Source organism: Erithacus rubecula, assembly GCF_903797595.1.
Source record: "Erithacus rubecula genome assembly, chromosome: 3".
Classification (NCBI taxonomy): domain Eukaryota; kingdom Metazoa; phylum Chordata; class Aves; order Passeriformes; family Muscicapidae; genus Erithacus; species Erithacus rubecula.
Genome location: NC_136689.1, coordinates 4,148,492 through 4,160,456, shown reverse-complemented (window position 1 = coordinate 4,160,456; position 11,965 = coordinate 4,148,492). Strand labels below are relative to the sequence as shown.

The window sequence follows — 11,965 nt, the reverse complement described above, 5'->3', positions numbered from 1 at the left end:
GTCTTTTCCAACTTAAACGATTCTATGATTCTGTGAAATGCTTGGATGATGTGTTCCAGCCACCTGCTTCCCTTGTATAACTCCACTGATTGTCCTGGGATGGAATAGAAGTGGAGAAAGCTTTAACACATTGCAACAAGGAGCTGGTGATGATTCAGGATCAGGGTTTACAGCAATGAGTTCCTGCAGCTCATTTGAGTAGCTGAATTGCTGAAGTGGAGTTTTTGGTGAAGCCACACAGACTCTGACCAGAGATTAAATGTGCTACCCAAACCCCAGTGGGTCCTGGGGAGTCCTGGCTTCATGTCCATCTCCTCCAGGCCTGGTGGTGCTCTGCAGGCAGCCTGCATCAGCTGGCAGTGGGCAGTGATGTGGCTCCCTGTGTAACCCACATGACACATCAGCTCCTGACCCCTTCTCTGTGCACCAAGGGCTCCTTTTCCTGGCTCAGCAGCTGCAGCCCATTGAGAACCAGTGACTCATCCCAGAGGGCTCATGTTTGGTAAAAGAAAAGAGGAGGCAAAACTTTGGCTTATGCCCAAGGAAAACACTGCTGTCTGCTTGCAATGCTTAGAAGACAACATGTCTCTTTATCATATTAGAAATAATGAAAAAAAACAAAACCCAGTTTATAAATCTTCCCTGTTTGCCTTTGCCTGCATTTGGACGAGGACAAACAGTGCAGTTGGCTTTGCTTTTGTTTGCAGTCAGGCTTCCCCCACAGTGTCTTGGTTGACATGAAGCTGGGCCAAGTCTGGCAGTGCTGACATCCTCTTGCAGCTTACTCAGAGACAGCCACCCACGTGCACTGCAATGCCAAGAGCCTCATCAAAGGCTGTGCACACAAGGGGTGCCCTGCTGCCTGCAAAGGGGGTGTTTCCCACTGGCAAGGCAGGCTGGTTCCCACTAAACACACACCTCTGCAACAGAACCCTCAGAGAAACCCTTGATGTGACAGTGAGGAAAGAAAAGTGGGTTTAACAGCAAGTCTCTGCCAGCTTTGGATTTGTGTTGATATAAAAGGTGTGAGGTGTCCAACATGGGCAGCAGGAGCAGCACAACAGACTCTGCACCCACACAGCTGTTGGATGTGGTGATCCAGGCAGCAAGAGAGGGCAGGGAAAACAGATGTCCATAAGTGATGGGCAACCTGCTCAGGCCCAGAACCCAGACTGATTAACACCCTACCCTTTCTGTCACATGGCTGGAGGTTGGCTTTATTTCTTTTTCACTCTTGCAGGAGAGTACAAATCCTGTTGAACACTTCAGTGCTGATCATATCCACTCTGGATTCTAGAATGAGAAAAAGGATACATTTTTTTTTATTTACACAGTTTCTTCTCTTCAGATTCTGCAAGTACATCTGCCTGGTCCTGCTTCTGTGAGACCTGATGAAATCATCCTCTGAAAATAAGTGTAGCAGGGGTGTTTGGGAAAAGCAGTGTGGGCAGGAGTACTTTGTTCTAAAATTAGAAAGCAGGAGACCTGGCATTGTGAACTGCAGGCCTGCCAGTCTCCTTGCCTGGATTTTCCATTCAGATGAACACAGTCCACCAGAACAAAAGCTTTCTTTTTTCCCCACCGACACCTGTCTCTTTACTCCAGGATGGTGTTCCAGCTTTCCATTCTCCCCTTGGGAAGCAGGGAAGCATTGCCTGCTTGCAGTACCAGCAATCTCTATGCCAATACAGAGAGAACAAGCTGTCTACTGTCATTTTTCTTCTTCTAAGTATCCTCCAAGAACCAGCTCCTTTCCTGCAGTCCTCAAGTTAGGCAATTTATGGTGCTTGGGAGAAAGTTTGTGAGCTTTGACAAAGTTACACAGGGAACCTGTAATAAAAGAATTGGAATATCAATGTGAACAGCAGCATGTGAGCTCTTCATTTCTCAAAACCTGGGATACCAGGGCATGGGCAGACAATTTCCAAATCAATAATTATTCAGCAGTCCTTTTCCCCTGGCTGCTCTGTATGTCCTTTTTCACCCATTAAAGCCATTTATGGTCTCCTGTTTATTCCTGGTGGTGAGTGTGACAGTCAGAACTGCCTGTTGTACCCATTCTGGATAAAAGAGTCAGAGGATTGTGCCTCATCACCCCTGGAGTAAGGTCACCTCCTAGGGCTTTTGCTGAACAAATACAGAAATACCTTACAAATATAGCCAGTTTTGTGAGATTTTTCTTTTCCTCTCCTTTCTTCTCTCCTTTCTTCCCCTCTCATGTTCACAAGCACCTGTGCCCAATTTCATTCACAATGTGTACCCACCATCTTAATTCAGATGGTGTTTCACCTGTCAAAAGCCCAAATTGGCCAGAAAATTTTCCTTTTTCATTTTGGAAGCAAATCCCAACTGTTGCTCCTTTCAAGTCTCTGTGAAAATGACTCTTTTGCATTTAGCTTGTCATGCATGAAAAGTTTGACATCGTTATTTGATGTTTTACTGATTCTCCCTCTGAGCCCTTCACAGAATCTTGAATCATGTCATCATTAGCTGTTTTCACAAAAGCATAAAGACTCTAGGATCAACACAGGGAGCAGCTCTGCTCAGGGACAGAGCAGAGATTCTGTTACCAGTCCTGTTGCATCCATGTGTGTGCTCTAATGGCTCTTTGACTATGACAAGCACAGTTTGAGTAGCATGATAAATCCCATCCACCAAACACCTCTCTCTTTTCATGCATATCTGATGCTGCACCTAGATCTATCTTTCTGCTTTTGGAGCCATTATTAACAGTGACAACCTGCTTTTAATGCAGACTGCCTTCCAGAGACAATGCTTAGATGCCAAAGGCTTGGCACTCTCTTCCCTGGTGGAAGCAGAAGGACATAGCCCTGCTGCATGGGTTCAGTTCTCTGCCTGCAGAAATGCAGCCACTCTTTCTACAGGTCAGAGGCTTTTCCCAGATGCCATTTGTCACTCTGGATTAGAGGGCTCTTGCCACCAGAGACAGTGCAGGGTCTGTCTGGCCTTGGCTCTGCTGTGATGGGTTCTTGTAGGAAAACACAGAGACTGATTGCTCTTTGTAGTTCAGCTTGTGACCACTATTCATTAAATCTGTCATTTCCTCTTCTGCCTTTCAGCAGTGTTTCCTCCATCAGGGAACCTAATGACCCCCTGCAAGCTCTCATCCACCTACAATTACTGGACCTGTGTCAGCTTTGCCAAGTGGGTTAAATACTGTTTAGTCTCCAGTGTCAGCTGCTGCTTATGGCTAGCACACAGGTTTGAAACACACTCTCACCTGGCTTTTATTATATCCCCAAAATATTAGAAAAAAACATCTACCCAGGCAAAGGATCAGACATGCACTGCTGCAACTGAAGTAGCTTAATATCAGTCAAGTGTACTCACATCCTTGGCTGATGGAATTCAGCAGAGCTAACCAAGAATTTACTTCAACCTCAGCTGACAAAAAAAAAAAAAAAAAAAAAAAAAAAAAAAAAAAATCACTGTTCAAGAGGCTTTTAAAGTGGAAAAAGAAAAGCAGTTGTGGTTTTGTGGTCACTAGACCTGGGAACATGATGTCTGTGTTGTGTTCTCCTCCATGCTTCTCCCTGTGTTCTTGGAAGGGATCATTTCAACCCTCTGCCTACAGCAGAATTTCTTCTGCTGTAAAATGGATGTAACATCACTTCTCTCTTGCACAGGGCAGTTTGAATGGTGATTGCCTTCATATCAGACACCCAGCCCCAATGGTGCTATTAAAAGCACAGAAAATTCTAGAAAATAATATATAGAGGGGATTACAGTCAAATCATCTTAGATATTTTAAAACATCCAAATATTCATGTCCCCCGAGTTAAAAATCAATAGTCACCAGGCAATTTCAGACACACAAGGACAGCTCAGTGGGATGTCTACAGCAGATATAGGTGCTGTCAGGGACAGAGGAAGATGTTGCAGTCCTGCCACAGGTGCTGGGGAACAGCTGTCCTACATCCCCTTTTCTCCAGCACACCCCCACTGGACACAGGATTCATATTCAGTTTCATTTTAAGGGGGCAGCAGTTCAGCAGACAATATTCCTGGGAATCACATAAACACTTTTGCAGGGTAATCGTTATTAGAAGGAAATGCCATTTGAAGGTGTCACAGCTACAGGAATTTTCTCTTGGGGACAAACCCCAAGGGGATCATGTCCTGCAGCCATCTTCTCTTTGCCCTGCAGAGAATGAGGCTCTTTGCTAGAGATGGCAAGAACCAACACTGACCAGGGATGTGAAACTCTGGCCTGCAGGCTCAGTCTGGAGAGCTTAGTGCTGCTCCTGCAGCATCATGGTTTGGCCAAGGAGAATGGCAAAGGAATGGAAACAAATAAAAAAAGACTTGAAAAAAAAAGCCTTCACTTTCTCCACTCCTCCCCAATTCATATTTACTGTTGTCCCCACCAAACTACACCTAAAATAGCTTTTGTCTGTTGCTATTTAGCCATTTAGGTCAGATCTACCAGCTGCATGAACTTACCTCTATTGTACTATTGCACTTGGACTGTTGCCATCCTCCCCCCATGGGTTTTCTACAGATCTATATTTCAAAGTTATGGCTCTTGCAAAGCTCTGCTCTCTGAGTTCAGACAAGCTAAAAAAAAATTAGTCATGTTTCCTCTAGTCCTGCTGCTTTACTAGGCTTCCTATTTGCAATCAAATTATTTTTAATTTTGACCACGTTCCTATTGTTTGCCAGGAAGATAATCATCTTATCTCGCCGCCGGGATATTTCTCTCCTTTCTCATGTAGTTTCAGATGGATTAAATAAATACCCCTTACACAAAGCACACCAAGCTGGGCAAAAGGGCATTGCACCATTGCTGGCTGATCTGAAATTTAGGAAATGTCTCTTTTTGAGGGGAAAAAAAAGTTTGGAAGGACCCAGGCATGCCATAACAGCAGCTGTGCTTATTGTACACTCTGTTAATTTTTATCCATCTCAGAGTGGCTTTGTGGAAATTTGTAAGTAAAAAAAGTACTTTAGAAGTGCAAAGTTAGTGAGTGCCACTGGCTTGGTTTACCAGTGCCAACAAATGTCACAGGTGCAGTCAACTTGAGTTTTTGGTAAGTGGGAAGCCAAAAAATGTCTGAGTGGTCCTCTGAGACCTTTCTGTTCCTTCTTCCCAGACGAAGCTGGGGAAGGAAGAGGGAATCCCCCACTGTGCCATCTGTCTATGCAAGGAGAAGGATTTTTCCAGGACCATCAGGGGTGTTTTTCTCCCCCTCTGCCTGTCTGGAGATCCCATCAAAGGGACTGGAACGGGACAGGGTCCGTTCACTGCCTTTTGAGCTCTGACCTGGATCCTTCACAAGGGAAGGATTTCTGCCCAGCAAAGGCAGCCAGGCTGCCAGCTCAGAGCAAACCCAGTGGGGAAAATCAGGCACCCTCAGAGCCTCCCAGTGCTCCCAGTATCCCTCTGTGGAGGAACTGGTTTGCAAACACGCAAGCGACAGGCGCGCAATGGAAAGTTGTGTGGACGAGTGGCACGGCTCGAACCCAAACTGCTCTGGTTTGTTTTGGTTTGGTTTTTTCTTTGTTTTTTTTTTTAATTTTTTTTTTGTGCAACCTTCACCCACATCCACTTTCCTCCTGCTGGATGCTGAGTGCTCTTACCTCCAGCTTCCTAATTATCGGAGCGCCACCGCTTGTGTTTCACCGCAGATGAGGAAATGAGGACATATGGCTTTTGTGATAAGAGATTTATGGGAGCTGTCTGTGCAGCAGCCCTGCAACTTTCTATACAAGTCCATTTATAAAACAAAACATGTGTAAACAGCCAGGTTTTGATTGTTTCGGTGATTTCTTCCCCCTCGTGACAGATGTAAAGGAAAAACTGGAGGTTTCCACTGGCTGCGTGCAGATAACTCCGTGGCGAATGGGAGAGATCCCACCTGCAATAAATCACTCCATACTTCCTTTGATTTCTGTCACCCAAAATCCAGCTCCATGTGGGTAAATGGGAAGAAATACAAAGAAACAGGGGCTCAATGGCTGCTCGTACACCATCTCCTTTCAGCTGTAGGAGTACAGATATTCCTGAAAAGCTCCTGGCAGGAGTACAGTAAATAGTGCAAAATACCAATTGAAAAGGCAGAAAAAATCCAGTGATCATAATGGGTGGCTTTGACTACACCCCTGTAGATTGGTTATCTTTCAAATCAAGAGACAGATTAGAGAAGTAGGGTAATATTCTCAAGGAACAAAATCCTACTATCAGTGGGGACAAAGAGCAGGGCTCTCTGGACACAAATACCTATATCCATGTCTGGGTCCTGCCCTTTCAGTCCTTCTCTTGTTCCTTACACTCTGCTCAAGAAAGGCCAGCTGCAGGGTGCAGAATCTTGGTTCTTTTCAGGGAAAGCCTCAAGTTTTTTCTCTGAAGTTCCTGAGGAGCTGACATGGAAACACAGGATATCCATTGCAATTTTTGGCTTTCTTGCAGTCTCAGCTGCAAATGCCACAAAGATAATATTTCTTGTGTGATTTCCCACAATATTCAGGTGCCAGATGAACCCATAAATATTCTGGAATAGTTCTGACCTTACCTGAGAAAGTTTAAACTGAGCCTGTTTGCAGATAAGCAGGGTAATTCTGCAAGGCTTCCAGCTTTACACTTTTCACCAGAGTGACAGAGTCACCTTGCAAATACAGTTTGGTTTGGTTGAACTTGCAGAAGTTCCAAGCACAATGCACATGTGAAAAAGATTCACAGAAAAATGCCCACCAATGATGTTTCCTTAACAACCCACCCAGAAATCAGACCGTCTTCACTTTCACTCTGTCCTTTTTGGAGATTTTTTTCCCCTCTGTTTGGGCAGAGGAGGTGAGTCATGGAGCAGAGACAGTGTGGAAATTTACATTCAGCTATGGAAGTGCATGTTATGACTACAATGAAAAAAAAAAACATCATCCACACAACTCAATCTCAGTGTCAGTCACACCCAGCTTCGAAGAAATATGAGTTTAAGCCTGTTTGTTTTGGATGATTGACACTGCTGGCTGCTGCAAGCTGCTTCCTCTGCATGTCACATGCAGATTTTGCTTTGTAGATCTGAAATCTCTCTCCAGGCATCTGTGTCCAGCCAGGTGGATGGACACAAATGCTGGTCAGAGAGGGCTGGGGGGAATCTCTTTGCTCTGTCCCCCTGATGGAGCAACTTCCCAACCCCTCGAGATGGGAAGCAGTATTCCCAAATGTCTGGTGGGGGGTGGTGCATGGAGGGTGGCTCCCTGCTCTTGGGTTTTCATGCCCTGAACCCTCTCCAGGATGGACACTGAGCATTTTGTCTTCAAGTGCAGGACTCACCCTTGCCTTATAAATTACAGTGCCTGCTGCTGCCACCTACCTTTTGTGCTGGAGTGGATCCTAGAAATATTCTATACATCGAGCCTAGGAAGGAGCCCAGGATTTCCCCCTCATCCTAAAAGCCAAATCCAAGCTACAAACCACGATGTTAATTTGCTGTGTGGACAGGAGGCTTTATCTGCAAAACATTTCCTGCCATGGAAGAGGAAAGGTTTCAAAACCCATCAAGAGATCACTTCCTGCTCTTGCCTGGCAGTGAGGGCTTTCATACAGCAGATATGAACAGGTGCTCATGTCATCCAGGGAACATTTCATGCCACAGGAGATGCAGAGAAAGGTGGCTGGGAACTGTGTGACCCCACAGCAACTGAGATCTGAACCCAACTCTCACCCTCCTCAACCACTCCACCACGTTGTGATAGTCAAACAGAAGCAGAGGTAGAGATGAAATGCCATCCCCAAATGTTTGTCCCCAGAAAACCTCTGCATAGCTGTGGACATTTCTGAGGAGGAGCACAAAACCCATAGGAATGCTGACATGTGGTTTGTGCCAGGTTTGTCTATCAGGCAGTCCCCAGTTGGCTCAGAACAAGAGATAAATATTTTAGTGAAATAAATATGGCTTTTCTATGGTCTTAACAGTAAGAGGGACGTAGGAGAGCTCTAAGTCTCCTTTTCCACCTGCTTCTCTGCAGCAAACAGCAGACCTGCAATTAATTTTCGGTGAGGAGGAGCTGCAGCCAGCACAGATCTGCCAAGCCCAGGCACTGCTGTGCAGAAGTTTCAGCATCACAGGCTTGGATTCATGTGCTGACATCTCCTCCAGACCCATCCCCAGCTCCAGCCTTCAGCTGAGGAGCAACTCATAATCTCTCAGTAAGTAATTGGTTCCTTTTCTTTACCCCGAGACAGCATCACTCCTGTACAGTTTGGAAACTAAGTATAGGAATGATTTCACTCACCATTCTCAGCTATGTTGATGGGAGAGAAGGCCTGGCAGACAGCAGCTTTATGCTGCTGCTCAGGGCAGGAAGTAAGAAAGGATATTATATCAAACAGAAGGCATGGGAGAATTTCAGGTTAGATGGAGCATACTTAGTCACAGAAGAATTGGGTCAGTGCTCTGGGACCTGTGTTCACTTCCTTCAGGAACCCTAGCACAGCCCAAAATAGTAGCAGTTAGGTAAAAGCCAAATATCTTCCCATTTTTCTCCCCACAGCAAATACTAATGCTTACGTCATTAAAGGGGAAGCATAAATAGAACAAGCCTGGGGCTGTGATTTGCAAAGTTCTTGATCTGTGGATGAACCATCAGCTTTTCTTATAGCTCACTATTACCCACTTGTGCCATCAAACTTTTCACTGAAGATGCTGTCAGGATGAAATAGGCTTTCATATCCACCCAACATTTACACCAGTCAGCTAACAATCAGAACACCCATCTCTAGGTTTTATGTGTGATGTGGTTTTTGTCTCACTGACTGGGACAGCATGCACCAAAGAAAGTGTCCTGGTGGCAATTTTGGAAAAGAAGGGGGATTTTGGCTCTGTGGGTACAAGGTGTGCACCCCTGTTGTCTCAGGCACACAGAGCTGTTTAATTTCACTGTACAGAGCCACGACAGCCACTGCTGCAACACTTGGGTTCACCACTGCTCTCCACTGTGCCCTCTCCAGAGGTGTTCACTCCTCTCCAGAAACTGGCATCCAGCTCCTGTACAACAGCTGAAACTCTGCACAGATCCACACACCTCTGCCCATCCTTCCACCAGCCTTTGGAAATGTTTCCAGGAGTGACTCAAGCTGGCAGAATCCAGGGGCAGGTCCTCAGCACACCCTTCAGCAAAGAGCTGTGGAAATCAGTGGAAACAGCCTGGACACACATGAGGATCTTTATATTGCTCAGGGACACTCTAGAATTGAATTCCCCCTAGAAGGGCTCATGGGCCACCAAACACATTCAGGGAAGGAGAGATGCTTGGAAGAATTATAGCTTTCAGCAGTAATTGGTGTGTGCAGAATCAATTCCCATTAAAACCAGGTGGTTTTAAAGGAGCTGCTTGTCACTTGGTGCCTTATAATACTTAAACCTCAAGTCCTGGGGTCCTATGCCTGGTTCCCAAGGTAAACACATGTGATTTATTTCAGAAAGGCATCTGCAGCACAGGAATCCATGACATACATCCCTGATGGGCAGCAGCCAACTTTTCAAATGTGCCAAGCTGCCAGAATTTTATTAAAAGCTGTAAAGAGTTAGAGGGAAGGTGCAGAGAAAAGCACCCTCCTTCCCAAAGCCAGGTGGCTTGGGCTCGACTCACGCTGCTTCCCGAATGGATGAGGCAAGCTGGAGTCAGAGGTTCCTTCCAGCAACAGCTCAGTCCCCCTGGATGTGTCTCTGTAAGCTGCACAAATATTCTGGGCAGGGGGAGGGAGAGAGAAAAGAGTGAAACCTATTCAATTACATCAAGATCAGGACTGGCCCTAGTAAAATCATTTATGGAGTGAGGGAACCCAGAGCGGTTTGGGCTGGAGCCATCTGCAGTTATTTGGGATACACAGAATCGGTTTCTATGGATTTTATTAACAGGTCACGCGATTGTATACGAGGATGTGAGATCTGAATCTCTCACAAGGGGTCCCTGGTTGGGGTTTCTATTGCCTTTATAGGCAATGGCTCAAACTTTCTTGCAGCAGTAACTCCTTAAAAACTTGAGGGGAATGGGGCTGGTTTTAGGATCCAGCCCATTTTTTTTTCTCTCCCCCACTGAAATCTTGAATTTACTTTGTTCCTCTTCCTCTCCACAACACATATACTAAAAGGGGAAGCAAGGAAATAATCAGAGATATATTCTTAGTTACTTTTTCCATTGTCTGCACAAATTTTCTCTCTTTCCCACCAGTCCGAGGGATATCTGGTACATAACTCAGCTCCCACTTCCATCTGTTTTACTGCCTCTGCTTGGCCCTTTTTAGGGATAATTTTGCTTCTATGCCATTGCTGGCTCCTTCCATACAGAGAGTCCAAAGGAACTTGGACACACAACAGAGATTTGGGACAGTGGGTGTAGATCAGAACAGCCCAGAGCCTTCTCTACCTTTCCAGGGAGCTGCCCAGGGAGCCCTGAGCTGTTTCAGAGAGCAAGCTGTGACTCAGGAACAGTCTAAAGCTCTTTGGTTTTAACTATAGCTCAATTTTACTTTAATTGCCCCAAAGAAGCAAAGCCAAACCAAGTTATCAGAGCAATTGCTTCATATCCCAGCCGTGTGGAGAAAGCTGGACCCTGCAGAAGGCAGCAAGATACCACCATCTTCACCAGCATCCTGATGAAGCTTCATCCCAGAATCAAGGGGTTTCACCCGTTTTCACCATCTCCTGATTTTTTATGCCAGTCCTAGGTAGGACAGCTCGCATCCAGCCCCGTTTTTCCAGAAGGTAGGAGAACCTCAGCTGAAGAGCAGAGGTCACACTCCATCCTTCTGGAAAGCACAGCCGGGGATCCCACGGTGTCTCAGCAGGGCTGATGTGACCTGCGGGAGCACGGGACACTGCACCTGGAGCGAGCGGGGCTGCGGGACGGGGCACGATCCGGGAGCTGCCCCGGGATCCGGAACCGCGCCGGGTGTCCGAGCCCACCGGGATCGGAACCGCCCCAGGGGTTGGAGCTGCCCCGGGATTCGGAACCGCCCCGTGGGTCAGAGCTCCTCTCGAGTCTCACCGGGGCTATTCCCACCTGCAGGGCCAGGGCAGCACCACCGGGACCGAGCGGGGCTGCGGGACGGGGCATCCTCCGGCATGCAAATCCGCTCGGGGAGCAGAACTGCACCCGGATCGGAAGCAGCCCGGGGTCCGGAGCTGTCCCGGGACTCGGAACCACGCCGGGTTTCGGAACCGCCGCGGGGGTCCGAGTTGCCCCACGGTTCCATAGCTGCCCCGGGGATCGGTTTCGCCCCGGGGCTCGGTGTCACCCCAGGGTTCCGGAGCTGCCCCGGGGCTCGGTGTCACCCCAGGGTCCCGGAGCTGTCCCAGGGCTCAGTGTCGCCGCAGGGTCCCGGAGCTGTCCCAGGGCTCAGTGCCGCCCCAGGGTCCCGGAGCTGCCCCGGGGCTCGGTGTCACCCCAGGGTCCCGGAGCTGTCCCAGGGCTCAGTGTCGCCGCAGGGTCCCGGAGCTGTCCCAGGGCTCAGTGCCGCCCCAGGGTCCCGGAGCTGCCCCGGGGCTCGGTGTCTCCCCAGGGTTCTGGAGCTGCCCCGGGGCTCGGTGTCGCCCCCCGCAGGCGGTGCCCGGCCCGGCCCGGCCCCATCCCCGCTCTGTCGGTGTCTGGCGGGGCCGGTCCGCCCCCGGCCCCATCCCTGTGCCATTGGTCCGCGGCCGCTCCGCGCGTCACCGCTTCCTCCCGCTTTTGTGCGCCGCCCCAGCCCAGCTCCGGCCGAGCCGAGCCGAGCTGAGCTGAACAGAGCTGAGCTGAGCTGTGCTGTTCGGAGCCGCGCCAGGCGCTGGGACCCGAGGTGGTGACACCAGCCCCTGTGGTCGCGCATGTCCCTCCGCGGGTGACCCCGGTAAGTCCGTCCTCAACCCCCCTTTCCGCGGGCGCTGGATCCTTGCCTCCGTGAATAGTTTCGTTCTTTTAATTATCCTGCTGTCTGCAGTGGTGACCGAGAGTTTTGCAGCCGGCT

General features: G+C 48.3%; 1 protein-coding gene across 6 annotated transcripts in view; it reads left to right on the top strand.

Annotated features, from left to right (window-relative positions):
- The window catches only part of LOC306799984 (mitogen-activated protein kinase kinase kinase 3-like), a 159,702-nt gene that overhangs the window by 73,143 nt on the left and 74,594 nt on the right, over positions 1-11,965 (top strand). For 2 of the 6 annotated variants that reach the window (XM_079301696.1, XM_079301695.1), the window contains exon 1: positions 11,684-11,848. The gene's annotated coding sequence lies outside the window, so the exon portion shown is untranslated. Of the gene's footprint in view, positions 1-11,683; positions 11,849-11,965 lie in introns of those variants that run through there. The other 4 variants (XM_079301697.1, XM_079301692.1, XM_079301693.1 and 1 more) reach the window with 3 other exon arrangements.